Here is a 24,448-nt window from a genome sequence, read left to right as displayed (position 1 = left end):
TCCTTCCTTGAAGAGTATCGACGTTGTCGTTTGTGGTGGCACCCATTAAACTCCGGTCTCCGTGGTTGGAACTTTTTTTAAGTCGTTGCTGCCGCCGCTCGCAGCCGGCGTCTCCGCTCCAAGGAGCGTGGAACGACTTTAAAGCGCAATACAATATCGCGCCCGGTCGAAGTTAATGAGAGTTTCGCGTGTTCCGGAAGCGACCGGGCTCCTCTGTCGCCGGCAGAGACGACCGCGCTTCCACCCTCTCGCACGGCCGCGCGCGCCACCACGTGCCACTCCCAAATTTTACACGCACCTTAAATATCCTCTAGCGCAATTAGCGAACTGTGCCATGGGTCTCAACAAAAACTATTTCACTGTTTTTCCTTCAACACGTACGACAGAGATAAGACGCTAAGAGTCTCTTCTTCGTATCTTTCTGAAAGATACTGAAAGGCAACGTGGACGCTGCGCATTGGTGTGAACGAGCAGTAAAATTTGCCTGCAACTATGAAATAAGCGTTTGTTGTTTTTAATTCGTATACTTGCACCTGATTTGTTGTAGGAAATATTAAACGCAGATGAATTGGCATGGCAGGATATTATATGGAAATAAATTCAGGTGGTAAAGTACAAAACCACAAGGTGAATAAGATAGAAAACTTTAAGAGAGAGAACATGACAATATGTTAAAAGTCAGGGCCGACGCAAGGCAAGTTTTAAAATTATCCAGTTAACACAGATAACTAAAAAACACCGATTTTGATTAACTTTTTACAGAATGACGATACCATTAACAGATGCAAGACATTATTCTAGTGGACATTATTCGTGATTCGGTTTAAAGGAGTGAGAAAGATCATGAAAGTTCAGTGTAACTCTATAAAGTCGTCATATCCTGGAAACTACTTTAGATAAAAATATCCAGGCGTTTTCAGAGAAACGTACTTCTTAGAGAAATTAAACTACATCAATAGCTTACAGATGATTACAGATTTTCTACTTTCATTGAATCTTTTGCTCCTTGAAAGCGAATTATGCATGCGACAAAATATCACTTGGATTTGTTTAAAAAACTGCTTACAAAAAATATATAACATGTAACAGCATTTGTAAATAAATAATTCCTGGCTGCAAAAGTGCACTTTTAATATTGCAAGATCTAATGTTAATATACATGTATATGTACTCAAAGATCCAACAAATTTGGTTTCAAGTATCATGATCCGTGTTGATTAGCATAAATACAAGGGATCCTGGTCTTCATAGAAATTGCTCATAATTAACCTCCACGTACTCTCCTATAGGGAAACATAATAATTGTATGAATAGTGGTAGAAAATTGCGCAAATGCAAATTAAATTGATATTACCTTAAGTGCAAAAGAATTGTTTGAGAGGCATCATAAAAAAAGATGGAAATTCCAGACGAAGCTCGTGCAGGGAACACGAGGATACCAGGACGCTCGACCAACAAACAGGCAATGCATCGTTAGCCGGAATGGTTGGCAGATAAATGACGTGGTCGCCTCGCATCTGACGTGAATGAAGCCAGGATGGCTTACCTACGTGTCCGTCGGATCGTGCGTGTACCAACGGGACCCACGGTGATCGCAATGACTACCTAATGATACATTGAACCGCGTGTTGCCTGGTGCATGCCGGCGACTTTCCGCGGTTTTCGCTTCAAACGAGCTTTCCTACTTTGGCAAAAGGACACGAATATACTAGGAAATTACAATTGTTTCAGAAGCAAAAGAAAAGAGTATTATACTATTGGAACGAAGAACTTTAGGGGGTACATAAATCAAAGTAATTTCTTATTTCAGATCAGTAGGAGATCATGAGAATATAACTTTTGAAAATTTTGTTTGCCCTCTCTGGCGTTTATGTCGACGTCATGCTCGCGTTGCGCGCTTATGTTCCTTTGCTGCTCCATGTTCACGCTGTACCCTGGTCATTTGAAAGACATCAGTGTAATGAAGTTTATTATGGTAGCATGTGTTACATTAGAGCATAACGTTATGGCGGCGTCGTATTTACCTTATTTCATAGACACAGCAAAAAATAATACAGGACTTCATACTAAATTTTGATTATTCCTTTCTATTAAGTTTCTGCCAAGTTTTTATTTCATACTCATCCTCCTTTCAGTATTTATCCCTGGAAATGTAATATTTTGTTATTTAATATCAGTTAGCGACTATTTAATATTATATTAACGTTATTCAATATGTTCATTTCATTATGAGCTATGTATTCGCAGGCAGTGAGAGCTGTTTAAATTATCACAGCTTTCGCGTAATATCGTGCAGAGTATTTTGTACTTCGTTTCCAACCACTCTCGCTGCTTATCGCAACAACTTTCACAATCGTCGTTTCAAGGAATAAACCAAGTCTGGCGAACGCGTATCGCGGTTCAAACGATACCACAATCGGTTATTGACCGCGAAAATCCGCTCGCGGCGAGTGATACCAGACTGTGGAAAGAAACGAAGCACCGCGAAAAATCGCCGAATGACGTAAAACTGGGTGACCATGCTACCAGTTATCAAGGCCGGTATTTTAATGGCCAGTCACGGTTGATGTACTCGAAGAAGCTATTCTAGATGATTCTCTGACAGTATCGCCAACTCTTGTTTACTTGAATGAAACTTACCAACGTTGAATTTGATTTAACGCAGTTGTTACGTGCTTTAGCTTAATTCCCTCTAGCTCTGTACTTGTACAGGATGTGGTGAAATGTTTGATGGATATTTACGTACAGGGTGAATTGTAGACATCAAGAAAACACGTCCTTGGAGGTTTATTTTTCAGCTTGTAAACAATTTTATTTTACTCTGAAAACATATACTGGTATCAATGAATCTGCAGACAAACTTGCCTCTCTATCTTACTTACACTTCATATACTTTTACGAATATGAAAGATTTCTCTACGTACTTGGAGGAATATATGTGGGTGGGCGGGAAGGTGGTAGAACAAAAATATCAAGACGGGGAGGAAAAGAAGAAAAGGAAGATGAGAAACGAAGGAGATAGAAAGAAGTGGGAAATAGAAGAAAAGAGAAGGAAGAAAATGATGTAAGCAGGGGAAGAAGGAAAAAAGAGAAGCGAGAGACACAAGAGAAATAAAAGAGGGAAAAGAAGGGGAAAGAGCAAGGGGAAAGAAAAGGAACAAGAGTAGGAGAAAGATAAGAAAAAAAGGAGAAGAGGGAAGAAATACAAGCAAACGGAAAGGATAAAGGGAAGAAAGAGAAGCGAAGAAAGGAAAGAAGAAAAAGAAAGCGGTGAAGGAGGAAAAGAAAAAATAGAAAGAGGACTGCACAGTATGCAAATTCAACTTTACCCTCTTTTCTAGTTTCCCGAAACGAAATACCCGCAACATGTCGGTATTTTTCACATGGATCTGTAGAACGATGGTTCGATGACATACGAATCGCAGGGAAATGGCGCGGAGGCGAGACCTTGCGCCATCATAATTTTCCATGGAACTGCGTTTTTATGCCGTGACGGAAATTAATCGGCCCGCATTAATTAATAGACAGTTAAATTCAACGGTCGCTGTAAAACCGGTAGCCAGCGCGGGGCTCAGGAAAAAGGAAAAAGTACGTAGCAATATCAACGGTTGCATCGCGAGTTCGTGCGGTGTCCGAGGAAGTAATTAGGCAGCTACTTTCAAACCCATTTATTATCACTCGGCTATCTCACCATAGTTGAGGAATATAATACTCGTACCTTTTTATTTATATCTTGCAGAAACTGTTTATTCGAACGAAATTGTCGAACGAGTTATTAGCACAATCACCTACGTTCTCCGGGTTCTTAGAGATTGAAACGAATTGCAGGTCTGGTTACTTTGATATCTGCAAATAATGTTCCGCAAAGATTGATTTCTTGTCGTGTCATGATTTTTTACTGGTAATATAACGCATTATACCAAGTTTTATCAAGATTCTACGCTGCTTACTTATATTTATTATACTTGCTGCCCTTTCTTAACCCTGTTGCAATTTTCAAATCTTCATGCTCCAGTTATTAAAAAAAAAAAAAAAAAAAAAAAAACAGAAATCACGGTTATTCACTGATCTGCCATATTTTTCTCAGTAATTGTGTATCAATAGAAAAATGCAGTTGGGTAGAAAATACAATTCCACCTGCAAGCACAGCATTGGTAAAAATGTTGAAGATGATTATATTAGCTTCAAAACTAAGAAAAATTAACAAAACTATTAATAAACGTAATTACCTGTTCTTCACCCTGTTGCAATTTTCAAATCTTCATGCTGCAGTTATTAAAAAAACTATAAATCACAGTTACTTACCATCTGCTATATTCTTCTCACAAATTGGATAATAGAAAAACGCAGTTGAATAGAAAATATAATTTTACCTGCAAGCACAGCATTGGTAAAAATATTGAAGATGATTATATTAGCTTCAAAACTAAAAAGAATTAACAAAACTATTAATAAACGTAATTACCTGTTCTTCACCCTGTTGCAATTTTCAAATCTTCATGCTGTAGTTATTAAAAAAACTATAAATCACAGTTACTCACCATCTGCTATATTCTTCTCACAAATTGGATAATAGAAAAACGCAGTGGATAGAAAATATAATTTTACCTGCAAGCACAGCATTGGTAAAAATGTTGAAGATGATTATATTAGCTTCAAAACTAAAAAGAATTAACAAAACTATTAATAAACGTAATTACCTGTTCTTAACCCTGTTGCAATTTTCAAATCTTCATGCTGCAATTATTAAAAAAACTATAAATCACAGTTGCTCACCATCTGCCATATTTTTCTCAGAAGTTGTGTAAAAGAAAAACACAGTTGGATAGAAAATACAATTCCACCTGCAAGTACACCATTGGTAAAGATGCTTAAGATGATTATATTAGCTTCAAAACTAAAAAGAATTGAGTAATAATAAACGTAATTGCCTGTTCTTCACCCTGTTGCAATTTTCAAATCTTCATGCTGCAATTATTAAAAAAATTATAAATCACAGTTGCTCAGCATTTGCCATATTTTTCTCAGAAATTGTGTAATAGAAAAACGCAGTTGGATAGGAAATACAATTCCACCTGCAAGCACAACATTGGTAAAAATGATAAAGATGATTATATTAACTTCAAAACCAAAAAGGAATTAACAAAACTATTAATAATTGTAATTACCTGTTCTTCACCCTGTGCAATTTTCAAATCTTCATGCTGCAATTATTAAAAAAACTATAAATCACAGTTGCTCAGCATTTGCCATATTTTTCTCAGAAATTGTGTAATAGAAAAACACAGTTGGATAGAAAATACAATTCCACCTGCAAGCACAGCATTGGTAAAAATTCTGAAGATGATTATATTAGCTTCAAAACTAAAAAGAATTAACAAAACTAATAATAAACGTAATTACCTGCTCTTCACCCTGTTGCAATTTTCAAATCTTCATGCTGCAGTTATTAAAAAAACTATAAATCATAGTTGTTCACCATCTGCCATATTTTTCTCAGAAATTGTGTAATAGAAAAACATAGTTGGATAGAAAATACAATTCCACCTGCAAGCACAGCATTGGTAAAAATTCTGAAGATGATTATATTAGCTTGAAAACTAAAAAGAATTAACAAAACTAATAATAAACGTAATTACCTGTTCTTAACCCTGTTGCAATTTTCAAATCTTCATGCTGTAGTTATAAATCATAGTTGCTCACCATCTGCCATATTTTTCTCACAAATTGTATAATAGAAAAACACAGTTGGATAGAAAATACACTTCCACCTGCAAACACACCATAGGTAAAAAAAATTAAAATGATTATATTAAATCATATTTCAAAACTAACAAGAATTGAGTAATAATAAACGTAATAAAAACATGAAGGAATTAATCTAATATATAATATAGAAGAAGATCTAATATAGAATTTATCTAATAAAGAAAGTACATGCTTGCAATTTAAAATTTATAATCCAGATCAAATACCAAACATCAATGAAACTATTCCAACAGCATTTGTAAATTAACAAAATGACTATTATTAAATAACCGACGAATCAGTTAGGGGAAGAAGGAATCAAGTTGCAGTAGATCACTTTCTACAATTATCGTGACGTGGACAACCGGTAGAAGAAGAATTAGAGTTTGGCTGTCGCGGTAAGGGGGACTTGGTGGTGGATAAAGAAGGTGGGGTTAGAGGCAAACGGGTCTCGGTTACGTCCAAATAGAAATTCAATTGATCTTGTCCGGTAGTGTCAGGCAATCCATCTTGTTCCTTCCGCCGCGTCCGAAGACGCGTCTTCTAGACCGCTTCCACGCAAGGTTTTCACGTTTCTCGTTCTGCTGTTCTCGGTACCGCGACTCCGTCCATCGCTGGGTTAGAAAAAAAAAACGGGACAGCTGTCCGGCCGACCGCCAAACTGCTCATTAATTACATTCCCGTGGCTCACTCACACGCGACCGCTGCTGTTTGTCTTTCCGTTCCATTTTATTCCTACGCTGGCCGAATAAAAATGTCTGAATAAAAATCATCCTCACAGAGGATACGCACAGATTGCTTGTCTTCACTTTAGCAGACTTCCGATCCACTTCTTCAAATCGAACACCAACATCAACTGCAACAGAAACTCGGTCTGATATTCGTTCTGCGTTTTGATAAATATCCGATAATTATCTATCAATGAATAAAATGAAGAAAAAGAATTCTTATTTGGGTAGAAAGAAACGTATTGGTTCACTCTAAAATACTCTAAGTAAGGAAAGAATACTTTGATTTTGCGTACTTTATTTATATTAATAAATTAATTATTTTGTTATAAATTAACGATGAAAGAGTTTCCTTATTTATTTTTATCCACGCTTAGATTTTTTTTCCATAAGCAATTTTTCTTTCCTAATTCTATCAGCTGTTCTTCCAATATCCTACACAAATGTTTCTTTACTGCATTTTATTCTCTATTATTTTTAATAATATTAGGTTATCCGAAAAATTTCTTTCGTTTCATAAGATGATAATAGATAAACAACAATTTCTGTTTTATATTATTTTATTAAATTATGTATGATCTATTTCGTCATATTTCTATTATTACGTTCGTGCATAATTCAATAAACCAATATAAAACGAAAAACATGGCGCGTCTATTATTTCCTCATAAAACGAAAGAAACTTTCCGGACAACCTAATAGCAATGTGTGACAAAATTCACATGTCAACTCTGATCATGCTACCTTGCAATCGACTCAATCTCAACATCCAACTGTACCAACATCAATCACGATTATATATACTTTTCCTGCGTAGAAGAAAAGAACTCTTCTATACACAATTCCTATCATCTACAAGATACCCGATCTGCGTTTTAGCAAACATACAATGATCCCATGTAACCACCTAGCACCTCCCCAGACATCTTTCTCGAAGCAATGCCCGATGGCTGTGTCGATCGATGGAAAACAGTTGTTTCCGGCATAGCAATCGAACGTCAAGTAAATTGGCAAGCAGCGATCAACCATTTTCTCGAAGCATGATCGATTATGCCGTGCATCGGCATAATAACGATTATTCTCGGATTACCGATTTTATGCCGGACGATCGAAACGAGATATCGCAGCGATAGGTCGGCCACGATACGCAAGTACAGCTACCGGCTCCGCGTCGTTGATGCGCGTGCTTCCACGCTGTCGACTAATTGGTGGTACAACTTTATTACTCACCGTTAAATAATGACGGGCCATGCTAAGTGCGCCGGTTTAAAGACCATGAAAGGGAGCGTGAGTACGCTGATACAAGCGGCCGATAAACCTGCCGCAGCGCCACGCCGCGTCCGGCTTAGGACGCCATGCAAGTTGCCCCTCTCTAATAAGGCGATAAGGGTCGCGATTCCAGCGATTTCCGATGGCCCGCAGCCACCTCTTCCCGCCTCCAGTCAGACGCCTATCGAGGACGACCATATCCGGCTCCGCCACCACATGCGAATTTTCTTTCTTTCTTCGTGGTGAGATTAAAACGTAACGCTCCAAGCGTGCCTCTCAAGCACCACCAATGTACGATGCAAATGTATTTTTCGCCCGTTATCGGTAATTGTTTACAAACAAAAAATAATACTCGTCAGTGAGTACTGTGACACCTGTGGACACAAACCCGGTTTGCATCCGAATGAACGTTTTAAAAAATTCTACGATTATAATTAATATAAATATTGTAATTAAAATTATATTACTTCTCAGATGAATATTGTTTTGAATGATTTTAATGTTATTCCTTGCACGTCACTGTAGCGTTTCAAATCTGACAGTTAAAAACTTGCAAGTCGAAGTATGATGAGAATAAATTGAAGTTGCCGGTCGATATTCACAATTAAAAGTTGAAGTGTTAAGAGTTCAGTTTCGCGTGAATATTAAACGTGTTTGTTTGTTTAATAAAGAAACGAGTGATCAAATTGTAATAGTTAATTACTTTAAAATCACTTTAAGCACAAATATAGAGATCGTAATCGTTGCTCGCTCGATACTACCGTTTAACTTTACGCTTACTATTCGACTGTGTGAATCGTTACAACGATCGTCCCAGAGAGCACGTTCGTTTGTTTGTATCGATCGATGGTATTACAAAAAGTTGAAACGTAATTCCGATCGACGGTTTCAAGTAACAGCGATAATGTTTAGCCAGGAGTTTGTTTACATTTAAAACTGGCAAACCAAAACAGTGTCGACACTGCAAGGCGTAGTAATACGAGCCACTGCGAATATTCGTGTCGACTCGTGTGCTGCTACCAGTTCCTTTTAGCTGTCGATGGAGGCGATACATACAAAGGTATGTCTTGAAATTTTATTTTCTATTATTAGCGGGAAATGGAATTAGGGGTTTTTGACGTTGCATATACACCGTGCCATTAGATTCATAGTTCCAGTGAAATCAGGAACGTTCTGTAGCTTAATAAAGTAGGAAAATAAAGTTAAGAATAACGTAATTGGAAAGTTTGGAAACTTGTCAAGTATGCGTAAATTTACACAGTTCGCAATTTGATGGAAATAATCGATAGTTTTTCAATAAATTTAACTATTCGATTTTGCGTATTGTATTTCTGATTACACTTTGTTGTATTGTATCTGTTCTGTACCTATACAAAAATTAACAATTTTTAACTGGTTTCAATGCAGTCTGCTTTCGACTGGTTTTACCATTTTATTTTAAAATTTCTACTTCGTGTTTTATTTTTTTCCGCAATGATGTAACGACTTTCGCAATGATAACTAAAGGAATAATATAATGAATTTTATTTTGTCTTTTATGTATTCAAACTCGAAACCCAATTAACCAGTTTCCTCGTTTCGTACGGCTTCCCACGCGTTTTTAAAATTTTTACCGTGTGTCATTCGATATGACGATATCGATTACCAGGAAAATTCCGAATCGATCGCTAGATCGCTAGATGCTAACACCAGAAATACCACACCAGTCAAAACGACTGATTCTACAATTTTATAAACGTGTCAACCGTCGTTTAGGGACGATGATCCCAGATGGATTAATAATACCAAAAATATACTACATAACATGGAATGGCTTCTGTAAGAAAGTAATAAATCAATAAATATAAAAACACTCTATTATTAGGTATTTTTAAAATACCAATCATTTTCACTAGTTTTGTTAGAAATAGCTTCGTGTCAACTATCGGTAGTTCTAGCGTTAACAACAAGCTTTATACCTATGAAATTCAGTACGTTCCGAAGAAAATGATCCGATAACCAACCGATTTCGAAACCATTGCAATGTTGAGTCACGGGTCAAAGACACGAGGGTTCTCTGCACTGGAAAGTCCGTGCACGGCTAGAAAAAAGAGAGCAAAGCGTCTAGCAGCTACTTGCGGATAATTAATAATGTCGGGATCAAAAGTGTGCCCATTGAATGTTCGCTCATTCACAAATGATCTCTCTCCGCCCAGATGAATGCCGGACCAGATCGTTACAAGGGTATTCTACGGGCGTGCCTCGCACGGGTGTCTTCAGGTCAATACCGGCGGTTCGTTGAATACAATTATTAATGCCGTCATTAAGAGCATTTACCATTTTTAATGTGAACGATCGGAAAGAAATATAAATCATATCTGTCCGGTCGGCCAACGTGCCTGTACGAGCAGCCTCTCTTCTCCGATCTTTGGCTTCGCGCGATCCTGTTCCCAGCTTGCGTGCGCTCTTTGCCCCGTCCTTCCCTTTCTTTCTCCTTTACCATCTCCTTCCGTCGATGATTTGGTAAAGGGGAAAAATTGGACCAGGATACGTGCAGTGGATTAAAAGGGCGTGAATTGCGATGAAATGCTACATTGGATTTTAGGGTAGTGGATGAACAAGAATATCACTTCTCTTTTTTTTTCAATCTTTGTTTATTAATTCCAGGTTTTTTTACATATTTTTTTTCATGATTTTTTTTCCAGAATAAACGCTAAATTCTAATTGTAGGATGGTACAGGCAAAAGTACCGATACGCGACGGTACGACATAGCCATGCATTATTACATTTTTTTTTTTTTAAGATTATTATTGTAACTTAAATTTAAGCCGCTGTTGCGCTGTGCTTATGTGCGATATTTTAATTTATGTTCTGAAAGCCTGGACGCAAAGACAGGACAGTTCGCTAGCCTATTAGGGAGGGGGTGGGAGAGGATGGACTGGGAGGGGAGGGGAGGGAACAAGAATATCACAATCGCACGATATTTCAAAGCTTCTGCTTTGCTAAGCTTAGAAAATGTCTAAATATATAGAAACGTCATCTGTAATATCTTAACACTAGAATTACCACAGCAATCGAAACGACTGGTTCTACAATTTTATAAACGTGTCAACCGTCGTTTAGTGATGATGATCCCAGATGGATTAATAATACCAAAAATGTACTACATAACATGGAATTGCTTCTTCGAAAAAAGTAATAAATCAATAAATATAAAAATATTCTGAATATTTGTTAAATACCAGTAATTTTCAATTTACATTTAATTTATTAAAATAGGAGGGACTTTCGCGTAAGAAATTACCCCGTGTCCACCTCCCCCCTCTTCCTAGGAGTTAATCTTCCATTCTAACAAAATATTTGTGCATTTTTCTAAATTTAGTTTTCCAAATACAAGACATAGTTTAATGTTTCTTGCAACATGGTTCCCATTTCATGTTTAATAAAGCTCTCGGTGAGGCCGGATCACAGGCGGTTATAAATTACGACGAAAGAGTTAACCATTTCACGGTAAGAGAACGGGGTCCGCGGAAATTCGGTCGTTCTATCCTCGAAAATGTATTTTAATCGCGGTTAAAAGAGAGGCCGTGCACAGGGGCGAAACGCGTCTCGGTAAGAGACACGTGTCAACGCGATAAATCGTGCCGATGTCCGACATACGGTTTGCTTTGCACTGCAAATTCGGGACTACGTATATATAACGTGTACGCGTGTATAGTGTAAACTACCCATAGGCGCCGTTAGTAAGATCTACAATAATTCGTTCTAGTTCATTCGCAATTGTATCTTCAATCCCTGCAAATCTTTCTGTACTCGATATTAACCCTTTGCACTGCTATGTCGAGTGTGACTCGACATTATTTTTTATCTCAGGAGCTCCTTCGTCGAGCTCCACTCTGTTTTTGTGAAACGTGCTAAGAAAAAGACCAGAATTGCATCCTGGAAATTGTTTCAAGATATATCATAGGCTTAAAAGTTAGGAAATACAAGAATAGTGTGAATAAAACTGGTATTTTAAGGTTAGGTTTCCTCCTTTGCCTATTGAGATTGTCTTATCTTTTAGTCAAAGTAAATTTCAAATAAAACACTTAAAAACGTTGGGAACTGCCGTTAAATAAAAATTGAAATAAAATTCCCAGTGCAAATGGAATCTTGTCGAAAATTGTTAATCAAACATCTCCATTGGAATTGATCCAATTTTGAAAATTGTTAATATACCATTTCAAGAAAGCAAAATAATCGTCGATGGTATTATCTCAAGATGATATAATATTAAAATAAGATTTGCACGAGGGTTAGATTTTACATATCATGACAATTTGAAGGTTAGTCGTTTCGAGGTTTCTAACGACCGATTATCTTCTAGTCGATATAGTCAGTGGTTGATTTAACTGATCCTATAGTTTCTGGAAGCTGACAGGACGTATGTTCCGCGACAATGGATCAACACACGAAATCGTAAGCCTGACACAATGACACGAGCTCGCTGCTCATAGACGATGACTCTTCGACACAGTTCAGGGATGATCTCCGAGGCGAAGAGAAGAAGACTCGAGAAGCATCGCAGAAATTATATGGGCCGCATCCATTTTAACGTGTTTCTCTATTTTTCGGCCACTCCTTTCTCTCTCTCTCTCTCTCTCTCCTTCTATCTTTGTCTCTCTCATCCTTTGTGCCCCACGATCGTTCTTTCCTCGTTTTCGGTATGTCACCCTCCTTTCGATTCACTTTCGTCCTCCTTCTCTTTCTTTCCTCGCTTTCGCGCGACCGGGAACCACGTTACGCGCGGTTTGCATCCGCACCTTGGACGATTATTTGTTGCTTCCGTTCCCGAGGAACTATTTTCAACCGGTCGCCTCTGTACGACCGCTTTATGTGCAGGATTGAGCAATTAACCGAGATTAAAACAGATACAAGCTAGGGATTTGGCAAGAGATAAATATGAAATAATAGATTTTTAGTAAAATAACTAGAAAATGGAAACAGTGGAAAGCATACAGTTTGTACGAGATATCGTCGTGTCTCGATATTTATGGCACGGTAATGTACATGTAGAATAGTGACACAAAAAATAGAAAAGAAATTTGAAGAGTAAAAAGTTCTTTATCTTCTTTGAAATGGATACTACAACAACGTAAAAATTAAGAACTACGTACTAATAAATCTAGTGATTTTAGCATTGTTGATCGAAACTATTAAATGCTTATTATGTTTTCTATTTGCATTTTATTAAAAAGAGTAGTAATTTTCTAAAATAACAGACCAGACACCAAAATATCCTGAGATCACCGAACGATTTTCAAGAATCGAATCGATGAAACCCAATGGCGCTTGATGCCACTCCTCCCTCGATTTTGGTCTCGTTAACAACTTCCCGACCATCCACGCAATCTCAATTCAACCTTGTAATTAATTATCGACGTGGTTCAGGGTAAGCAAGGAATCGTTCGGGTTCGCGGAATCGATAAGAGTGTATTTTCATGTCCATCCAAATGTCCCTATGTTTCACGACGTCTCGAGCGGCCGCATGCGTGGCGAATAAAGTATCTTCGAATGAAAAATCGGTACCGATGATCCAGGTAGGCGGTCGCAGGTTCTCCAACGAACGCGAACGTCAGGATCGTGGCTCGTTCGTTCGTAACCGCGTCTTGCCACGCTAGGGAGTTATGGCGCCGGCTGGTGGTACGCCTGCGGACCGCTCTCCTGGAGAGGGCGTTATCGGTCGGCTTAATCGAACGATTAATGACACAGTGCGCGTAAAAGTGGCTGAACGAAGCAACGCGAAAAGGAAACAGAGTGGGAATTAACCGGCATGAATGAACCGTGCGCCGCTTGTTAAGAGTTGGCCCTCGACTCGAGACCGTATTTCAATAAAACAACGCACACCGCTGACTGATTGACTAATTATCAAACCGGCCAGTGGACCCAACCGTCCAGATCAATACGCCTGTTAAACACAAGCTTACAGCCTGCCTTCTCCTTTCACAGATCCCCCAGATAATCCCAAGACACGGGGAATTCGGATTTTTATCGTGCTCGACGCGCGCTCGAACCGTAATTGTGACTTTTCGGTTAATTAACGCTCTGCGGTTGCGAGGGATTTTTCAAAGCGGAGCAACCAGATAGCAAAGGTGGCGATTGATCGTTGGTTATGCTTCGTTGATTCTAAGAACCCTCTTGTTCGCTTTCGATATTTGTCTAAGTTGAACCTCGATGGCCGTTCATTTTTTACATTGTCAACTCTATTTACCAGGAATTTTGACACGTTTAAACTTTGCTTTTCTCCTCTCTATCAATATCAAACAACCGTTACCTAGAGCTTTCTCTCCCGCTCACAAAAGTCTCTGTGTTCCTTATAAACCATTCTTTCGAAATGGCTTCCAAATGCTCCCTTCTTTCGCATTCATTGACTTTTCTCGAAAGTTTTCTCTTTATTATTTAATATGTACTTTATAATTTGTCCAGCTGGACAATTTTTCTAGCTTAATCGCTAAATAATACGTGGATGGCTAACCCCAGAAGGATACCATCTTCTAGTTTGACTATTTTATTTCTTTAGCGAGGTCAGTGTGGTGTTTTCTTTTTAGTTTTCTTTCTTTAATTCTTCTTTCGAGTTTTTCTCGCTTCAGTAGCCAGATTTTCTCGAAAGTGAACACCCAGTACGAACGAACGTGCCCGAATAGGCGAATCGGTAATCAACGAACATCGATTGCAGTCGACCATCGAGTCGCAAGTCTCAGAACTAGTTCTCTAATCCTGCTGACCAGGTGTCGAGATATCGAAAGGTGATGGAACGGCTCGAGACGCGTTAAATATTGAGCCAGTCACGAAGCACACGCGGCGTGGCCCGTAATGAGCCAATCCTCCATCCTGCTCCTTGCGAGGATGATACTCGCGCGTTTCCACTCGGCGATCGGACGGTGCTCATTAGCGACGGATTAATAGGATCCAGACGAAGGAACGAGCGGACAAATGCACGGTAGCCGTGTCCACAACGACGCGAGTCATTCGTTTCGAATATTTTGCCACGGTGGACGCGCGTCTGCCGGACGCCGCATCTATCTCGACCCGCGATCGCCGCAACTCTGTCGTAAGGTCTTTATCGGACATCTGGATATTAAGTGAACGTGAGCGTTGCTTAATCAGTGTCCATGGAAATTCGAGGCGGCCCAATCCACCGCGCTGTTGCATCGTCGATTAATGGTGCTACGAGTGCGCTCTCAGGCAGCGTTGTCAATTCTTCGATTTTGGTATTGGGAACTTGCGTTAATTCGGATTTGGCCTGGTTACTCGGAAATAAGGTTAGGAGAAAATAGTACTACACTACATCTATTTCAATTATATCACTTTAATTGCAAAATCACATTGCAATGATTTTATTCTTTATAGAGTGTAATAAGAGTGTAATAAGACACTTGCTTATTTCTGACGTGATGTAGTTTAGATAATCATACAATTACGAACGTGCCAAAGTGTAATTGATTTTATAAAGTGTAAAATTGTGTTTCACGCTATATTATATTAAAAAACATATCGCATTGTACATTGTAAATTATCATAATTATCGAATTATGTTGTAGAATTTATTACAAATCATACAATTTTTAATATAAAATTATGAGCATGTCAAACTGTAATTGATTTTATATATTATACTAAAAAATATATTGCATTATACATTACAAATTATCACCATAATTATCCAATTATGTTATAGAATTTATTACAAATCATAGAATTTTTAATCATAAAATTATGACGGTGTCAAAGTGTAATTTATTTTATATATTATATTAAAAAATATATCGCATTATACATTACAAATTATCACCATAATTATCCAATTATGTTGTAGAATTTATTACAAATCATACAATTATGAGCGTGTCAAACTGTAATTGATTTTATATATTATACTAAAAAATATATCGCATTGTACATTACAAATTATCGCCATAATTATCCCATTATGTTATAGAATTTATTACAAATCATACAATTTTTAATATAAAATTATAAGCGTGTCAAAGTGTAATTTATTTTATATATTATATTAAAAAATATATCGCATTATACATTACAAATTATCACCATAATTATCCAATTAAGTTGTAGAATTTATTACAAATCATAAAATTATGAGCGTGTCAAACTGTAATTGATTTTATATATTATACTAAAAAATATATCGCATTATACATTACAAATTATCACCATAATTATCCAGTTATGTTGTAGAATTTATTACAAATCATACAATTATGAGCGTGTCAAACTGTAATTGATTTTATATATTATACTAAAAAATATATCGCATTATATATTACAAATTATCACCATAATTATCCAATTATGTTGTAGAATTTTGTACTTGATAAATTCTTTACCTTCACAGTCTTTAATTTTTTAATTTCAAGACAAATTATAAAGCATCTCCTAAACTGATAGAAAGAGTTCTGATACAACTGATGCAATTCGTAGCACATGTACGTAGTGGTATTTTTCCTTAGAAGTCTCCTTTGAAATATCCCGCACAGGATCGATTCTACTTGCGTAGAAGTAGATACGATTGACCAAGGTTGCCGTCAGGCCAGAGTCAGGTTTGACGCCAGTCGAGGCGATTTATCAGAATAATGCACACGCCATTACCTCGGTGTCCCCACCTTAAAACCAAGATCTTGATTTCGCGCGAAGCTTCGTGTAAGCCTTCGACTTTCTTCGAGCTTTCCTTATAAGTTGCAATCCACGCTTGTAACATTTTCCCAGTGGTGTGGAAGATCAGAGGGAAAAAATGTTGCTGCTGGACCAAACATCTTCTTCTTCGAACTTTTCCAACATCTGTAACAAAGGAACATTTACTTTGTTCATTACATTTCTTTTTACTTTTTAACACAGTTACTTTTACTTTCATACTTTGCTAAAATATTAGGTCGTGCAATAAGTTGGCACTACGTCGAGTTCAAATTCTTCGTGACAAGTTTCATGAATATAAAACAATACAAGTCGAAAATGATTCGTGTGAACTAACCTTAAAAAATCAAGTCGATTCTATAGAAGCCATTCGAGAAGAAAAATCAACGAATAACGAGCATTTTTATTAAACTACATATTAACAAATTTTTCTATGCAAATCCAGTTTGGTCGTGTCGTGTTCTATAAGTTTCATAAGACAAAAGCAGTAACAATTGTTACAAAGTATATTTAACATATTTAATATGTAGTTTAATAAGAATGTTTGTTATTCGTTGATTGTTTCTTCTCAAATGGCTTCTATAGAATCGACTCGATTTTTTAAGGTTAGTTCATATGAATCACCTTCGACGTGTATTATTTTATATTCATGAAACACGTGATAAGGAATTTTATCGTAATGATCAAATGAATCGTAATTAGATATTTTATTGGATGAAAGAGAAGTCTGTTAGGATCTTTATTTATTAAAATTTCGAATATTCCAAAATCAAGAGAATGTGAATAAAAACGTAGCTGAGAATGGTGAAATAAGAGAAAAACGAATGGCACGAACTTAGTGGACGACCTAATAGTTATATTCGCTGTGTAACTTCGAGGAAATATAAAGTGAAACTTTTCACCGAGTTTTATGTTTCAACGATGGCTTTGGTCGCGTGCATTTGCAGCGGAAGTTTTGCGCGCGTCCCGTCGGTCTAAAGCGAGTAATCCGAGTTCGATGTACGCGCGAACGAAGCTAGGAGTTCGCGTTTTAGTTCCAATTAAAGCGGTCGAAGTGGCGGGCGAATTTACGACGAGTTGATTAATGGGCTGGCGAGGTATTTGTCACGTTGTTTACGAACAGCCGAAAGAATAAGTTGACTGGTATAACTGACCATGGATAGCCGGCCAGATTTATCGCGTTATTATCGATCCGTCCGTCCACGGAAATGGCAGAAAACTGTAATTGAAAGACACCGCTATTCGAGAACGCTGGAAAGCAATATCCGCGACTGGCAACGCGAAACTAATCGGAATCAATCAAACTGTAATACCTGTTTGAATCGTGTAATTGCCGGACGATTTGCTTCGAAAGATTCATTGTCTAGACACGCACAGGCGATAATTTGCTAACTAATATTATTAACGAATTAACAAATTGTACATTACAAATATCACGCTATATACAAAGATATACAAATTTTTAGGTTATCCGTAAAGTGTCTTTCTTTCGCTAACGTGTTATTTACAACAGTGCACCTTCGTACAAACGTGAAACGAAGTCTGTGAAATATCGCGGTGTTTATATCGACAGAATAAAATGAACCGTATGTAATTCAACAAAATAATATAAAACAAAAAACGTTGTGCGTGTGTTATTTCCTCATAAGAAGAAAGAAACATTTCGGACAACCTAATATCTAAGAGGTTAAGTATTAATGTTATATATTTAGTGGTTTCACGAAGTAACAATTGCCTGGTGTAATATTTAAACGGTGAAACGAACATTAATTTAGTTTCTATTTTTCTTTGGTTACGTTCATAAAAATTCGCAATGAATTTGTACACTTCCGTTGTACAATTTTATAAAATGTCGAATAGAACGATCAACTGACCAGTAACGTAACTGAAGAACTGACTACAGTAGTGTAAGTCGACAACTTGTAACTTGTGACCCGTAAAATCGTAACGATAATATTAATTGGATTGTGAAAAGGATGATAGTAATCGTACAACTGTACTTGAAAACTCGATGCAGTGTTAAGAAATACAAAATTGATTTATCCAAAATCGGCGAAATGTAAAAGCGATAATTTAATTTCCATTGATAAGACGAAATAAAAATGGTATATAGTTAAAGCGTAATAGAGAAAATTAACATAATTTTTAAGATATCGGTTCAGCAAGAAATTCTCGTTGCAGCAGTTTGATAAATGGTCATAGAATAAGGGCAGATTCGAGAGACTAAAATATTCAAGAGGTTCCTCCGCAGCACGTATTTAAACTCTTTCAGCGGCCAAGGTATCGATAGGCAGAAGCCAGGCTACCCCGCGTGTGTCGCGACCTGAAAAGCTTCTCCTACCGTGACTTCCGAGATTTATCGTTTAAACGCGCACTTACGGCCCCCGATGGAGGGTATTGCATCACACACAAGCGACGATAAATCATGAAAATACGAGCCGATGACGGGATGCGAGGAAATAGCATTTAATAGATGCCGCGACGAGTTTTCCCAAAGCTAAATCCTTTTTCAGCTGCAAATTATTCGAAAAACATGCATCCTGCTCGAAGAAACAGAAAAGAAGAAGAAAATAAATCGAATCAATCTTCGTTTAGACTCGTAGAACTTAGACTTGGTGTTTTCTCAATATTTTCACACACAGCTGTGTCTTACGCTTACAAGTCCGCGAGAAATATCACGATCATTAAACGATACGTGGAATATGTAACAAAAAGGAAGGAGTGCCGCGATCATCGAGCCGAAACAAGAGAATATATATCAGAGAATATCGAGTTTATCGACGCATATGTACGAAAAGAACTAGAAGACTAGAAGCACGTGCCGCGAAACGTTGAACCCTCTTTCGGTTTATCTGTCGGCTGTAGTAAAAAGGAGTCTCGTCTGTAACCGATACTATGCTCGTCATTTATACGTACCGAGAATTAATCACTCGCTCTGAAACTCCTGTGTTATCGACGTCTTAACGCTGCTTCTTAATTCGATCGATTTTCGAGAGGGTTCGACAGCAGTTGTCTCGCAAACTTTAGGTTTAGTCGAATTTAGGTTATGTTTAGTTGGGTTATAAGTGTTAGGTTGTCCGAAAAGTATCTGTTTTTTCCAGACCTGTCTTTTACAACGATGCATCTTTACACAAACGTGAAACCTAACCTGTCGAACGTTGTGATCTTTATTTCGATAGAACAAAATTCGATAAAATAATATAAAACGGAGAATATTGTGCATCCATTGTTTCTTTATAAAACGAAAGAAACTTTTCGGACGATCTAACAGATCAGGGTTATGGACACTACGAAAATTTACAGATAACAAGCGATAGTTCAATATTTTTCCAATATTTCAAATCTAATTTTCAACTTCACAATATACATACATTTCACAGTAAACATTATGAGGCAGATGCTCATGAAGGGTTTCACTTTCCTCGTATGAAATAAACAGGTTCACGAAGCGAGGAGATCGCGAGACGCTCATTAGCAGATCTTATAACGATTTTCCTATTGGCTACCGTCTCTGGCGATCGCGGTGATTCATGGCTGGCAATTATCAAAGCACGAAACTCCCCCGACCGGCGGTATTAAGTGGACGAAACGGCGCGGCGAGTCGCGATACAATCGTAACGTGTAATTTAGCCATTAAGGCTGACCGTGGAAACCTAGTTCACGGCGGTCATCATCATTTCTATCATCCGTGCACCGCGCACGAGCAACCGAACGAACGAGTGAGTGAGCGAACCGCCTGATCTCGAGCCGTGGCGAGCAGCGACGACGCCGATGCATTAGCTATTTAATGCGAGGCTCTTTAGCCTTGGCTAATTGATGGCTGGATATTAGCGTAATTGTAATGAGGCGAAATTACGGCAATCACGCTCGGTCTACCGTCTCTTGCACGGTGGAGGGGCGTCAGTCTCAGGCTTTCGGGAACGTCTTCAAAGAAATTCGCCGACGTTTTTTCTCTGCTTCCCTGCCCACCTCACCCTCCCACAACATCTTGTCTCTATCGTCGATCTAGCGTCTGGTATCCACGGTATGCGACGCGCAGCTTTTTGATAGATAACGGTACGGATTTTAGCGGATTCTCAAGGTTTCCTCGTGGCTATGCGAATGCTCGTTCTACCGGTTTCTAATTTTTCTCTGCGATTAAAGACTTACCGATTATGAGTTTGCATTTGGTAGAAGAACGGTTCTGGGTCAAGAGCAACTAGATTTAAGAAACCTGGGAAAGTTGGATAGGATTTGGGAAAGCTAGAGGCTTAAACGTCATTAATTCTCTAGAAGACTGTAACGTGAATGTGTTTAAGCTGATTAGGAATTATAAATTCGAATGTCAGAAACGGATGACAGTTTAGCCATGAGTAACGAGGCAAGATAGAGTCGTCGATTTCCCATGGATAACGTCGCATCTCTGTGCAACTATCATTCTCGACCGGTTGCGCGTCAAACGATCACGGTAATCTTCCGTCACGAGCGATCGATCCACGTGAAAGAAACGTGTTATTTAAAGAGGAAAAAGAATGGAAAGAAAGACGGATAAATATAAACGTGTCGCCTGCGGTAGTCACGCCAGAGCACGAACGGCGTGGCCGCTTATTTAGACGAACGACTATAAAGCTGAACCTCATCGTTTCGAGTTGTCGGGTCGGTAATTCATCCACCCTCTAGCCGAACTTAGCCACGGGATAGACCAACAACGAGGCTTTGCGCAACGGGCTTAGGGGTTGAAGCGACGCTTAAACGACAGCCATCTGTCGGCCGAGCCGTGAAACTCCTGTCAACGGTGTGCACCATGTCCCGTGGCCGGTAAAGGACACTCGATCGTCTATGGTTTATGTATCGGTGGGTGGTTAACGATAGCCCCGTAGAAATACCCAGATTATGATAACTATCAGAGGCACGCGGACAGCCATGAACACACGATACGCTTATCCGACAACTGGTTCGCGGCTTAAATATCTTACGAACCGTTGCTCTTTTCTCCAAACAATTTTTTTTTCGTGATTTCTACTTCGTCCGCCATGATGGATTAGGTGGCGATCTTCGCTAAAAAAAATTCAAATTCAAAAGCAGGTAAATACCGTTCGTTGCTTGTACAGATACGTACATAGAGTTTGAGAAAAACGTGGAATAAATAACGTACTCACGAGAAAGATTTATACATTGGAAGGATTACCGACAACGAGTGTTCGATATTGGATAAAGGCGTAGACAGCTGAATCGACTAGACAAATGTACCGGTGTACGTACGAACAGGAGGATTCGCATGACAGCTGTTTTTCCGGTGTTTTAAAAGCGTCAAGTAACGAACGTTCGTACGGAATCTCGGGAATTGGCAACGGTCTCGGGGCTTAATGGCGCGAAGCGCGGAGTTTCGCGGAAGGAAACCGTCCGGTATAGACTTTTGGCTCGGAACGATTGATATAATCGACAACCGTCCGACAAGAACGCTCGTTAGAGAGCCGCGAAACAGCGGATTTATTATAACGTCAGACAGCGCGCCGCTACCGAGCCGGCACCGATTTTTCATCCTGTAAACACGGCCTGATTATTTATGAACGTGCAAACGCACGCGGCACAATCGATTTCACGGAGGCAAATTAGCCCGGACTGCCGGCAGATACGGGCATTAAAATAATAACGCTCATCGCATTAATGGGTTATAATAATTAGGGAAATCCTTGCTCGCCGAGAGGATCGGTCCTCGTTGCGCCAACCGTTTCTCTTCTCTTCTATTCTCTTCTCTGCTTTACCCTCTTCTCTTTTTACCCTAATCCACCTCTCGTACCGTCTATGACTGTCATATCTCTTGCTTTCTTGCCACGGAAATGGCTTCCTATCGCTGGCAAACCATCGTCGTGAAATTTCCCTAGATTTGCGATTGAATCGCGATACTTTCTGCCCTACTGGCTGCTTCGCTAATGAAAGCCACGCTGGCGGAATTAATTGGAAAGAATCACGCGATCTCAATGACCAGTCGTCACATACGTAAACCTTGTCAGGTGTTTTGCGTGCTGAACGTTGCTGCGAGCCGGTGTCTGTGACCGGAGCTGATCTTCCGCGTTATCGACACGGGTTACCAACCTTGTGCCTATCGTTCTTTTGGCAGAGGGACAAAGCAGTTGGCAGGGGTTATATTTCGAAGCTCGAAAAGATCGTGTTACTCACAGTTTATTATTTACACTACCGCTAACACCTCAGGCGTATTATTCACGCGCAGAAATGTTTGAAATGTATAATGGTAGACGTTGATCCTTGCTACTTGCTGCTATAGAAATTCATAAAATTGGTGTTGTTTTGTTGACTGACATTAGAAACTTGGACGATCGATACTTGAGCTATAAATATGTAAAGGAAGACTCCAAGGAAACCAAAATGGAAGATTACATCAAAGATACAACTGCTTCAAGAAAAACTCTACATCTTTATTTATGTATATCTTTATTTATTATTATATATATAATATACATTATGTTTTGGATTGCAAGGTCTATGAACAAAGGAATTAACAAACAGATTTCTATTAATTTATGTTTCTTGTAGCCTCTAGTTAAAGCTATAAGGTTAACTTTTTTGGTAATGTCATTTTTCTATAAATATATGAACGTGCTCCCTATTATTCCATTGTATTGTAATACTAAGAGAGTAGAGATCTCTATCAGCATAAACTTATACATTATATTTATAGCTTTATTTATTTCAATATATTTTTCTATTACAAATTCATCCACTGGTTCTTCAATCAGCTATCCTCAACATCAACTATAATAGTTGAATGTCATTACTTTTATTTTCTGGCTATATTATCATAAATCTCTTATTTCAGTTGTATCACACACTTTATATTTAAAGTGTTCAATCAAATAGTTCAATTTTTCTAATAATTGTTACTTGTTGAGCTTGAGTGAATGAATTTGTAATAGAAAACTATATTGAAATAAATAAAGGTATAGGTATAATGTATAAGTTTCTGCTTATCCAGATCCTCACTCTCTTAGTGTTACAATACAATGGAATAATAGGGAGCATGTTCATATATTGATAGCAAAATAACATTACCAAAAAAATTAACCTTATAGCTGCAGCTAAAGGCTACAAGGACCATAAATAGAAATCTGTTTATTAGTTGCTTTGTTTCTAGACCTTGCAACCCAAAACATAATGTACATTCAAGTGTACAATAACATGCACCTCTCTTTATTTAGAATATTTCTGTGTAATAGGAGTCTCCAGGTCACAGATATACATAAACAAAGATGTAGAGTTTTTCTTGAAGTAGTTACTGATATATATTTGGCTGGCATAATTATTGCTTGTGTATAACACACACACGCACAGAGAAACAATCTTTTCATGAAAAATCATTGAAATTGGTAAAAAAGCACATAAAATTCCTATGAAAATATCACGAGCTATTTCACTCTGATAGTTCTTACATCAAAGAGGAATACAAGTAGTGATCTTTTTCCAGATTCCTCTAGAATGTACTCCAATTAATCCAATGGATCGAAAAATTAGGAAGAATGGCGGCGCCGAAGGAAACCGGCTGGTGCAATTATCGCAGCGACCAAAGAAGCCGAAGAATCTCGGAAATGCTGAAAGCAGCCGGTCTTTCGCGTGCAACCGTAGGCAAGTTAAGAGCCACTTCGCCGCGATCTTGCAGGTTTAGAAAGTTCGAGCATTACCGAGCAAGATTAGGGTGAGAAAATTCGCCGAGCTCGCTCGCGGTTCGGCAACGCGGCAGCCGAGGGTGTTTTAATGGGCCTCGATTAGCGAAGCAAGGCGCCAGGGAGCCGTAGCCAACCGGTACAGAGAGAGAAAGAGCGCAGCGATCAATCGCTGGCGCGTTCATTTCCTTGTCGAAACGCCGTCGATACTCCCGGGACCGGAACAGCTACTTTCTCGAGCAGTTACGGAGTTCTAATCTTTTTACGCGGGCCCCCTCGAGCGTTCTCGAGCAGAAGCGCGAACTTTCTTACTGGAAAACAGAACGCGGCGTTTCTTACAGAAGCAATCTTTTATCTTTTTTCGAATACGTGCT

At 38.5% G+C, this 24,448-nt stretch overlaps 4 long non-coding RNA genes across 26 annotated transcripts in view; 2 read left to right on the top strand and 2 right to left on the bottom strand.

The window, feature by feature from the left end:
* LOC126926692 (uncharacterized) overlaps window positions 1-24,448 on the top strand; it is a 222,543-nt gene that overhangs the window by 157,131 nt on the left and 40,964 nt on the right. The window lies entirely within an intron of this gene.
* Window positions 372-8,586, bottom strand: LOC126926644 (uncharacterized). Of its 23 annotated transcripts, XR_007714695.1 has the most exons (14): window positions 8,449-8,586; window positions 7,707-8,119; window positions 5,704-6,604; window positions 5,404-5,547; window positions 5,169-5,311; window positions 4,701-4,844; window positions 4,230-4,373; window positions 3,951-4,137; window positions 3,330-3,846; window positions 2,641-2,821; window positions 2,025-2,144; window positions 1,355-1,934; window positions 1,067-1,283; window positions 372-490 (listed from the first exon to the last, which is right to left on the bottom strand). It is a non-coding gene; the product is annotated as an uncharacterized LOC126926644 (long non-coding RNA). The 23 variants fall into 23 exon arrangements; XR_007714696.1 differs by lacking the exons at window positions 372-490; window positions 4,701-4,844 and adding an exon at window positions 4,466-4,477 and having other exon boundaries at window positions 1,115-1,283; window positions 5,180-5,311; XR_007714704.1 differs by lacking the exons at window positions 372-490; window positions 4,701-4,844 and adding an exon at window positions 4,466-4,477 and having other exon boundaries at window positions 1,115-1,283; window positions 4,306-4,373; window positions 5,180-5,311.
* LOC126926730 (uncharacterized) lies at window positions 8,743-15,041 on the top strand. The gene is made up of 3 exons (XR_007714822.1): window positions 8,743-8,805; window positions 9,941-10,017; window positions 12,129-15,041. It is a non-coding gene; the product is annotated as an uncharacterized LOC126926730 (long non-coding RNA).
* The window catches only part of LOC126926672 (uncharacterized), a 148,750-nt gene continuing 139,355 nt past the window's right edge, over window positions 15,054-24,448 (bottom strand). Inside the window, exon 3 of the long non-coding RNA XR_007714757.1 lies at window positions 15,054-16,563. This is a non-coding gene — a long non-coding RNA (uncharacterized LOC126926672). The remainder of the gene's footprint in view (window positions 16,564-24,448) is intronic.

Source organism: Bombus affinis, chromosome 18 (genome assembly GCF_024516045.1).
Source record: "Bombus affinis isolate iyBomAffi1 chromosome 18, iyBomAffi1.2, whole genome shotgun sequence".
Lineage (NCBI taxonomy): Eukaryota > Metazoa > Arthropoda > Insecta > Hymenoptera > Apidae > Bombus > Bombus affinis.
Note: the sequence above shows the minus strand (reverse complement) of the source record. Positions and strands in the feature narration are given on the sequence as shown.